Source organism: Limulus polyphemus, unplaced genomic scaffold (assembly GCF_000517525.1).
Source record: "Limulus polyphemus unplaced genomic scaffold, Limulus_polyphemus-2.1.2 Scaffold3258, whole genome shotgun sequence".
Classification (NCBI taxonomy): domain Eukaryota; kingdom Metazoa; phylum Arthropoda; class Merostomata; order Xiphosura; family Limulidae; genus Limulus; species Limulus polyphemus.
The window spans coordinates 21,210-30,745 of record NW_013668868.1 but is presented as its reverse complement, the minus strand read 5'-3'; the positions used below and the strand labels follow the sequence as shown (position 1 = coordinate 30,745).

Below are 9,536 nucleotides of genomic sequence, written 5' to 3'. Positions count from 1 at the left end.
CGCTGTATTGTACAGTAAAACCGACTCGATCACACCGCTGTATTGCACTGTAAAACCAACTCGATCACTCCGCTGTATTGTACAGTAAAACCGACTCGATCACACCGCTGTATTGCACTGTAAAACCAACTCGATCACTCCGCTGTATTGTACAGTAAAACCGACTCGATCATACCGCTGTATTGTACAGTAAAACCAACTCGTTCAAAGCGCTGTATTGTACAGTAAAACCGACTCCATCACAGCGCTGTATTGTACAGTAAGACCGACTCGATCACAGCGCTGTATTGTACAGTAAAACCAACTCGATCACACCACTGTATTGTACAGTAAAACCGAATCGATCACACCGCTGTATTGTACAGTAAAACCGACTCGATCACACTACTGTATTGCACAGTAAAACCGACTCGATCACACCGCTGTATTGCACAGTAAAACCAACTCGATCACTCCGCTGTATTGTACAGTAAAACAAACTCGATCACTCCGCTGTATTGTACAGTAAAACCGACTCCATCACACCGCTGTATTGTACAGTAAAACCGACTCGATCACACCGCTGTATTTGTACAGTAAAACCGACTCGATCATACCGCTGTATTTGTACAGTAAAACCGACACGATCACACCGCTGTATTGTACAGTAAAACCGACTCGATCACACCGCTGTATTTGTACAGTAAAACAAACTCGATCACTCCGCTGTATTGTACAGTAAAACCAACTCGTTCACAGCGCTGTATTGTACAGTAAAACCGACTCAATCACAGCGCTGTATTGTACAGTAAAACCGACTCGATCATACCGCTGTATTGTACAGTAAAACCAACTCGATCACACCGCTGTATTGTACAGTAAAACCGACTCGATCACACCGCTGTATTGTACAGTAAAACCGACTCGATCACACCGCTGTATTGCACAGTAAAAAAGACTCGATCACAGCACTGTATTGTACAGTAAAACCAACTCGATCACACCGCTGTATTGTACAGTAAAACCGACTCGATCACTCCGCTCTATTGTACAGTAAAACAAACTCGATCACTCCGCTGTATTGCACAATAAAACCGACTCGATCACACCGCTGTATTGCACAATAAAACCAACTCGATCACTCCGCTGTATTGTACAGTAAAACAAACTCGATCACTCCGCTGTATTGTACAGTAAAACCAACTCGATCACTCCGCTGTATTGTACCAGTAAAACCGACTCGATCACTCAGCTGTATTGTACAGTAAAACCGACTCGATCACACCGCTGTATTGCACAGTAAAACCAATTCGATCACTCCGCTGTATTGTACAGTAAAACCAACTCGATCACAGGGCTGTATTGTACAGTAAAATCAACTCGATAACTCCGCTGTATTGTACAATAAAATCAACTCGATCACACCGCTGTATTGTACAGTAAAACCAACTCAATCATTTTTATCGTTTAAAAGTACACCGTGAAACAACAGTCTACAATTACTTTTTATTTTGTTCATTTATTTATCAACTCTATAATTAAGTTATCATTGTGATAGGTTTTACAAATGTGTATATACACACACATATATATGTGTACTCGGTTTTATAAGATGTCTTTGTTTTTGTCTTCGACGATAGACTGTATTAATGTAGTTGAGAATTCTAGGATAGTACACTTAATATTCTAGAATTCGGCTATATGGGGCTTCAACAATGATGTTTAGTTTCCTTTCTTTTCGTAATAGGAATTTATTTGAATAACTAATTTGAAGTTGAGGCTGTTGTTTATGAATGAGTGAAAAAAGTAAATAAGAAATATAGTATTTCAATAGCACTATGTAACAAAAAACAAACACAGTTCAAGTAGTGAAGCAATGCTGTATAAGAGAGGTAGTTACAAACACAGTGTTTTAGAAGTGGTTTGTGGCCGAAATAAATTACTAAGAGTCCATTTATCAGATTTAAATGCACAAACGATGTTATAACACTGACGTGAAGCCATGGATTCTTTTCTTTTTTTGAAACTGTCCAGTGTTTGTTTTATTTCCCATATTGGTGTACCTATATCTTATCACATGAGTATATTGTGCATAATAACATGGATTTAAAATACCTAAACGATTAATATTCCTAGTGTCTTATAAATCTACAAAAAAATATTCATTGTACTGTACACGGGATATGTCACACATAATGAAAGGACAGTTTTCGTTTTGTTTCATTTAGACGTGGCATATTAAGCTTGAACAGATGAAGTGTCTGAGAATTGCTCTGCTTATTATTGTTCGATCTTTAGTTATTTACTAATCTTATGTTGTTGGTCAGTAGGTGTATAATTTCACAAGAAAGTAAAATAATAATTACAGGAAACAAATCAATACTAGACGAAAAATGTTTATCTTCCCGAACTTGATATTACGAAGACCCATTTTATAAATTACGTGGTTAGCCTGCGTAGAGTTCATCTACTCAAACGAGCAGAAAGGCTATTGGATATTTCCGACACGAAGTTCTAAAACAGTAGAAGCATTTTACATATAACACTTGAGCAGAAGGAACATATTAAAGAATGTACTTTATGTTGTGGTTTACAGTCAAAGTGTCTTTAAACGATTCTACTTACATTGGATATTTTGTATCAATTTTGAGATCTGCAAAGTTCGAAGTTTTGTTATAGAATACAATCTGAAACATTAAATGGTTGAGATATTTTTATTTTTCTTCTCCAGCGAATTACCAGATTTTTTATAAAGTTATTCAATCATGTTAACCTACTTACTTCAACTGTATTCATTTAATAAACTCGGGTTTCTACAGGCGTATTTCAAGTTGGCTACTAATCATAAGCCCTTTGTTACATATTATTGGAAAAATTTAATTTTTCTGTGCCCAGTTTCATGAAAACCTGTTAAGTTTCCTTCCCAATTCAATGCTTAAGATAACTTAAATTTTTTATAAAATATTTCCTTCATTGTATTAGGAATGTCTTGGCTAAGACCGACTTAACAAGTGTCTTAAAAACATAATATAACAGTAATATATAGATATTTTAAGTCAAATCGGACGATGTGTTATATTACACATAACTTGTAGAAAATGACCCAATGTTTCATAGTACCTCCTGTTTTTAGTTTCAAACAATTTTACGTATTTTAAAAAATAAACAATCCGAAAGATTATAAGCTATATATTTTTTTAAGTTACGAGATTTTTCAGTATTTTCTATCAGCAGTCACTCTTTTTCCCTCTTTTTTTTCAGTTACAAACATACACACTGCCACAAACAAATGTTATAGACAGGAATATAAGTATTTACATATGTTACTGATAGAGATACAACAAAGGTAATTAATACCTGTCGGCCAGAAAACAGAAAACTACTTGCACAGACAAATAGAAAATAATTTTACAATTATTTTCAAAAGTTCATAATAGGATAGTATTAGGAACTAATTGCACAAATAAGTAGAAATATATTGTAACATATTTCAAAACAATGATCTTAAAACACCCCAGACAGAACCAAGTTTTAGATAGTATATAAAACAATGATCTTAAAACACCCCAGACAGAACCACGTTTTAGATAGTATATAAAACAGTGATCTTAAAACACCCCAGACAGAACCAAGTTTTAGATAGTATATAAAACAGTGATCTTAAAACACCCCAGACAGAACCAAGTTTTAGATAGTATATAAAACAGTGATCTTAAAACACCCCAGACAGAACCAAGTTTTAGATAGTATATAAAACAGTGATCTTAAAACACCCCAGACAGAACCAAGTTTTAGATAGTATATAAAACAGTGATCTTAAAACACCCCAGACAGAACCAAGTTTTAAATAGTATATTAGGAAAAATACCTTTAAGTATCTGAAATTCTCGTTTTTATATTACAGGTTTTTGTGAATAACACCTTTAGTTTTACTGTATACTAAAAAAAAACGAATGTTATGTAGTTAGTGTATAGAAATGTCTGCTAGAGAGACTGTCTAATGCTAGTGAGTTGCAACCTGTTTTTTCTGTTTCTTTTTTTAGTGATTTTATGTTATATTTTTCTGTTTCCCTTTTGTATTATGTATCTACTCTTTAATAGACTAAAGAATTCTGGCTTTGTTTTAACATATTGTGTTACAGTGTGATGAATGAAAGTCGGTCACAACTAGTAAAAGACTGAATGACTGCTAACCTGCAAAAACATTTTATTGAAATATGATCTTATATATAAATATTTTAGTATACATATGCGAATGTAAATCTTTAGCATACACTCTGTCTTTAAGATGTAAGTTTAAATAGTGATAATAAACAATGTTCAGTAGAGCAGAACTTTAAATGTTTAAAGTAATTACTTTTTTCAATCTATGATTTTTCTATGTTTGAAGATATTTAGCTTTAAGTCATTTTGTTATTATGAGAAATGAAAAACAAAGAAGAACTTTGAATAAAAAGTTCTGTATTATTTTTCATGGATAATATACATTGAGTCAAATAAAACATTTTTGGCTTATAGTTGATATACTTGTCGGACCGTCTTATTGAGATATAAAGCAGGAGGGGTCCACACCTTAACCTAAAAACGGTAGCAACTTAGAGTAACCTTCAGACAAATCTTCAAAAGGAAGATATACTGAAATGATACATTTCATTAAGAGTTTATAAAGCTAAAAATCTGGTTTTGATGCCCGCGATGGGCAGAACATAGCCTATTATGTAGCTTTGTGCTTCACAAAATCATACATTAAGTTTGGATCTAAGTGGTAAGTTGCTGTAGCATCAAATGCTGGACCAATTTTATTTACATTTTAACTTCAGCCATTGGTTTTTGGAATAAAAAAGAAAGATTGTTTGTAGTTAAGCGCAAAGCTACACGATGGGCTATCTATGCTCTGCCCACCACGGGTACTAAACCGGGTTTCTAGCGTTGTAAGTCCGCAGACGTGCCGCTGGGGGGCAAAAAGAAAGTATAATATTTTATTTTATATAGATACTGAATAATAAGCGAATAGCAATTAAAAAATTCGAAATCAAAGATTGCATTATTACTTCTTTACATATTTTATTTTCATGATAAAAAGTTGGATTGTATTCCACTCATTGTAACAGGGATAAAGATTTTATAAACAGAATGTTAATTCTCAGAAGACTAGAATGGTATTGAACGATCGCCTCTCAGCTTAAAATAAACATTCATAAGTTAGCTCTATTCTTTAAAATTATTTCTTGCATTATTTTAACTGCTGCAACTCGCTGCTGACTTTTTGAAGATTATAATACAGACGACATACAGTCAACGAATCAAATTGTCTCTTAACGCTCATTCGTCCTGAAAAAAGTGAGAATTTTATCTTACTACAATTCTTGTGAAGTAATGTGTAATTTGGAACCTTTCCTTTTTTTATTAGTTTCAAGAGATACTGATTAAAAAGCATGACGGAGCGAGGTAATGGAGATTAAAGACGAGGAGAACCTAAACAAGTTTTATGATACATAAAACGTAGAAATTATCCATAAAATTAATATCTTACGAAATTATTACCAATTTTCATGGTATCAAAGAAATATTGTAAGTACTATTGGTTCAATAACATGGAAGGCTTCTTAGTTTTGTCTATCACTCACGTTTTCCTGTTTGAATCACTTTTCACGATTTTTGCTTTTTCATATCGAGGAGTCACCTAATCCATAAAGCATATATTAATACTGAAGAACATGAAATATAGAAGTAGAATATAAATAATTTAAAACGTCACTTGTGCAATGTATATATACAATTAAAAGGAGAACAACACTAAAATAGTTACACAACAAATATTTTTTTTAAAAACAGGGACCTGAAGATGGTGGCGTAAGAACACCGAAACACGTGGAGTCTTTTTAGGGCTGGTTCCTGTTTTTAATAAGTTGTTGTGTAATTACTTTAGCGTTGTACTCCTTTCAGTTGTATAGTTAGTAGAATATATTATTATGTACATGTAATTTTTAATAAAATATCACCATAGAATATTTATTTTGTATGATGCATCCCTAAATTATATGTACTTTTTGACTTTCATTTTGTTTTATTTTATTAATTATGTTTCATTACATTAAAATGTTCATCAACAAACGTTTCAAGTGTGCTTTCTTCTTACTTTCTAACAGTTCAATCAAAATTTTACTATTGTTGAAAATGTTTATTGTCTTAATAACTAGTCCCTTGCTGCTACAATAAATTTTCATATTTTGAATTACATGTCCAGCTTGGGTTGAATAAATACATGCAGTCTAGTGGATAATACACCAGACTTCTATTAAGAAGACCCAGGATTGAATCCCACCCTCTATAACCCTCTGAAGAAGGAAGCAGATTAGTAGCTGAAACAAGTTAGTAATTGGTATTTAATTATAAAAAGTTACTAATTTAAAATCAGACTTAAGTAATCGTATAAGCTTTTAACCATGACAACAATGCAATCAATAATGTGGTTGGCTGTATCAAACTTCAGCCATTTTACTAGAGTAATTTTTAACGATGAACAACAATGCAATCAATAATGTGGTTGGCTGTATCAAACTTCAGCCATTTTACTAGAGTAATTTTTCTGATATTTCTCTAAATAATTAAGTTAAAATTATTTTTGCCATTTATAATGATGGGTAACTGGTAGAGAATAATTATAGATCCATTTCCGGGGAGTGTAAGAAATTAATGATTTTCAATGACACACTCCCTATACGTTTATGACTCTTTGTAAAATCAAAATTTCATTCTTTACTTTGTCAAGTCGTTTTGTCGAAGTGCCACATATTCACATGCTGTTTGTAAATGAAACTGTGCATTGGCACATATAAAAACTTCTATATTTCGTAATTTATATATATACTTATTGTTTGTATATGCAACAAAAATACTTCTGTTTTGTTTACTTCCTTATGTCTAAAGGTCGCGTTAGAAAGCAATGTAACGTTTAATAATTTTAACAGATATGAAATCTTGTCTTCAGCACATTGACAAGAATATAATATCACCAAATAGTCAATCGTGCTGGTAAAGAATATGATTTTAAAAGTATTTTAGTACGACCCATTTCGGAAGGGAGATTGTAGACAGTTTTAGAAATGTTACCTTTTTCGTGATTGATGGAAATTCCTGAATGGATTCTGGATTTAATTCAGTTACTTTGAAATCGTTCAAGCAACAACTTTTTTATCATGAAATACGTACCAAACGGATTACTGTGTTCTTAGAACCTTAAAAACAGTTTTAGGAACCAGGCAAGATATCCTTGCAAAGAGGTAGATGATTGTACTTATTTATTTCAGGCTGTTTCTATGAATTCGGCGTTTGACTGTATTTTAAAATACGCGCTATCAGATTAAAAATATAATAATAAATCAACCGTCCCGATTTTATACTTGTTTTATTGTTCAACCTACATGAAACACTTTGGTAGGTTGTTGTTACGTATTAGAATTTTCAATGGTCTGAAATTGAGTTAAATGTTACTTTAAATTTAGTATTTAAATTGTACTTTGGATTTATTATTTAAATAAATGCCGATATATAGTTAGTTTGTAATATTTGTCAACAAGATTGATACACAGTTTTCTTTCTTAACACAAACGCGTTTTAATATACACACAACAGTACAATTTACATTAACAATTATTACAAATAATTATTACAAACAATGATTTATAAACAAAAGTTTTACAAACTTACAAACAATATAAAGTTTTCTTTCTCGTCTGGAACTTTCTTGATATTATATCGAAGGTTCACGATGAGCGAGTTGATAAAGAGTTGATGGAGATATATTTCCTATAACGGGAATCTAGCTAGCTTCGTCCTTTGCCACACACGCTGAGTTTTCCACCGTTGAAGTTAGGTAATGTTTTCGTAAAAGTATTAATGTCCGATGTGAATCCACTGAAGTTAAATGGTTTGTAATGTTCGAAATTTATAAATATTCCTGGTCAAATATCTGAAGGTTTCCGATTGATAAGCGTTATAACAATCACAGTTATAGCTTCCTAAGTTTATAGCACACTGATTATAACGAACTAATAATAGATACTCACTTTGGCGGGTCGCATTGGTTGTATTTATAGGCGTGGGAAGGTTTTCTATAAAATTCAGATTACATAACAATACTGAGCTATATTTAAACGTTTACGTATATAGATATATTGTTGATTCTTACTCTCAAGAATATTCTACAACTTTGGAGAATAGGCGGGATTTTCGTAGTACACATCTAACACTACAAGTTATGCATGTTTTTAAATATAAATTTAATCTAAACAAACGTTGATATTAAAATAAATATATAACAACAAATTTGCTACAGTTGTCTTAAATAAAAACTGAATGGAAAATAAATAATCGATTTCGGTTTCAGATCGCAGCTCCTATTTCACTATCCTGCTTTAGTGCCATTCACAAATTTGTTCTTTATTATTTTCTATGCATTCCATAAACCTGTGATTAGACGCATTTATTTGTGTAGCTCTTGTTAAACGCAAACTTAAGCGGTGTTAAGGTTATTACCTTTGTGTTCGAATAAAATAGGTACAAACTAATCAAACGAATAAAGCAAAATTATAGAAGTAGAGACATTTTCGTACCAAAGCTGAATAGAAAAATAGATGAGATTAGATGTTGTGGGATGGCAAATGGAAATAAAAACCCAGTTAATCAAAGGTCTCAATGAAGTTCAAGTGATATAACACTGGTAAACATTGTTATATAAACTAATTTAAGTAATGATAAATTCTATTTCATGTGAAACAGTAACACGAAGAGACTATAATTACAAAAAAAAAAAGACGAAGAAACATTAGACAAAGACCATGACCAAAATGTGTCAGTCCTGAAATAAATCAGTAGAGATTTTAACCACGACCCAACAGAGGTTGTAAGACGCTTATTGGGACTAATCAGGGACAAAACACTAAAGATAGAGACTAGTCAAACGCTTGTTGGAACTAATGGGGACAAAAAACTAAAGGTAAAAACTAGTCAAACGCTTGTTGGGACCTACCAGGGGCAAAACACTGAATGTAGAAACTAATAAAACGCTTGTGGGGACTAACATTAACAAGGGGTAGAACACTGAAGATAGAAACCAATAAAACCTAAAACGCTTGTGGGGACTAACATTAACAAGGGGCAGAACACTGAAGGTAGAAACTAATAAAACGCTTGTGGGGACTAACATTAACAATGGGCAGAACACTAAAGGTAAAAACTAGTCAACCGTTTTATATTTTAGCGTTTTAAGTCCGTAGATTTACCACTGTCACACCAGAGGACTGCATATATATAAAAACAGTTCAAAGGAAAGAAAACTTAAGAAATGTCCATTCATCTATTTCTTTCTTGTGTGTATCAAATTTTTTTTTGTTTTGATATGAAAATTACTGTAATATTTGTTGTGTAGCAAAGGCAATTTTGGAACTAGTTAACTATGTAGAAGAAATTTCAAATCTTTATTCTAATGAGATTTTTATATATTGTTGCGTCAGCGAGATCACGTGACTATTCTCACGCCCTCTGCTTTCTAGAAC

At 32.3% G+C, this 9,536-nt stretch overlaps 1 long non-coding RNA gene across 1 annotated transcript in view; it reads left to right on the top strand.

The window, feature by feature from the left end:
* The window catches only part of LOC111088175, a 22,992-nt gene that overhangs the window by 3,329 nt on the left and 10,127 nt on the right, over positions 1-9,536 (top strand). The window contains exon 2 of the long non-coding RNA XR_002612778.1: positions 6,227-6,350. This is a non-coding gene — a long non-coding RNA (uncharacterized LOC111088175). The remainder of the gene's footprint in view (positions 1-6,226; positions 6,351-9,536) is intronic.